Raw genomic sequence first — 1,765 nt, 5'->3', positions numbered from 1 at the left:
AGATAGTCTTAAGAACAGAAGAGAGATGATGAAAGAATGAGTCAATGAAATTATGAAATCTCAATAGGAATTATCTATTTAGAAGCATATATGTATTTCTTTAAAAGACTGAAAAAATTAGTTGTTCTTCACGGTCCAATGGGACAATACTAGGTCTAAAATCCATGTCATTAGAGCCCGAGAAGGAGAGGAGACAGGAAAAATGGGAAAGAACATGTTTGTAAAAATAATGGCTAAACTTGGGAAAGACATACATTTATAGATTCATAGAGTTCAGGCAACTCCCAAGTAGGATTTGAAAAACGACAGCAACAGTAACAAGAATAACACACCTAGGGATATCATAGTCAAACAATATAATCATAAATAATTATACTTATTGATATTAAATAAATATAAATCTTGAACACAGTCTTTTATGCAGGGGTACAAATGATCTGGGGCTTCTATCAAAAACAAAGATGCTAGAAGATACCAGAAAAATGTCTTTAAAATACTGAGAAAAATTCTATCCACCTGGAATTCTATATCTAGTAAATATACCACTTAAGAATAAATATGGAAAAATATTTTTAGGTTAAAAAAAAAAGCCCTAAGAAATTTGTCAGCAGCAGACCTGCATGACAAGAAATGGGAAAGGAAGTTCTTTGGGCCGAAGGGAACTGAAACCAGATGGGAACTCAGATCTACAGAATGGGATGAAGGTCTTTGGAAATGGTAAATGTGTGGATAAATGTAAGAGATTGTTTTTTTAAATATGTATTTTTTTTAGTTGTACAAGGACACAATATCTTTGTTTTATGTACTTTTTTTTTTAATGTGGTGCTGAGGATCGAACCCAGGGCCTCATGCATGTGAGGCAAGCGCTCTACCACTGAGCCACAACCCCAGCCCAAGAGATTGTTTTTGTACTCTTTTTAATATCTTTAAGTTACAAATAATCATCTAAAGGGAAATTTATGCTCTTGTATTATGGGGTTAGTAGCGTCAGTAGGTACGATAATCACGGCAACTATCATGTAAAGAAGAGGATATGCAAACAGAGCCGGGGAGTCGCAAGCTTCCTACATTTCATGTGAAGGGATGCAACGTCGACTCTCAGCCATCTGTGAAAAGTGAAGAATGTATATTGTAAATCTAAGGCAAAGAGGTACTGCTACAAAATCAATGAATATGTTAAAATGGAATTCTAAAACAAGGAAGGAGAAGAAATAGAATGAAGAACAGAAAAAAAACAGTAAAATTATAATCTTAAGTCTAAAAATATAAGTGTTCTAATTAGAAGTCAGAGGTTATCAGAATGGATAAAAAGGGAAGAGCTTTTTTTTTTTTTTTTGCAGTTCTGGAGATTGAATGCAGAGGGGTACTTTACCACTGAGCCTCCCTACCCCTTTTTATTTTTTATTTTGAGACAGGGTCTTGCTAAGTTGTTGAGGCTGGCCTCAAACTTGGGATTCTCCTGCCTCAGCCTCTTGAATCCTCTTGAGATTATAGCCATACACCATGGTGACCAGCATGAGGCCCAATTATATATAGTTTATAAGCAACCTGTTTCAACATAAAGACATTAGTAGGTTGAAAATCAACAAATGAATAAATATATATCATATAAACCTTAAAGCTGGGCGTCTGGGTGCCCACCAGTAATCCCGGCAATTTGGGAGGCTGAGGCAGGAGGATCCAAGTTTGATGCCAGCCTCAGCAACTTAGAGAGTCCCTGTACAACTGAGTGAGACCCTGTCTCAGAAACAAAAGGGGCTTGGGT

The 1,765-nt window shown here is 36.1% G+C and overlaps 1 non-coding gene across 1 annotated transcript; it reads right to left on the bottom strand.

Annotated features, from left to right (window-relative positions):
- Positions 1–817: 817 nt before the first annotated feature.
- Positions 818–890, bottom strand: Trnav-cac (transfer RNA valine (anticodon CAC)). The gene has a single exon. It is a non-coding gene; the product is annotated as a tRNA-Val (tRNA).
- Between the last annotated feature and the right edge of the window lie 875 nt (positions 891–1,765).

The sequence above is a fragment of the Marmota monax genome, unplaced genomic scaffold (assembly GCF_021218885.2).
Source record: "Marmota monax isolate L192 unplaced genomic scaffold, Marmota_monax_Labrador192_F-V1.1 WCK01_AAM20220418_F8-fsc00101, whole genome shotgun sequence".
Taxonomy (NCBI): Eukaryota; Metazoa; Chordata; class Mammalia; order Rodentia; family Sciuridae; genus Marmota; species Marmota monax.
This window is presented reverse-complemented; position numbering and strand designations above follow the sequence as displayed.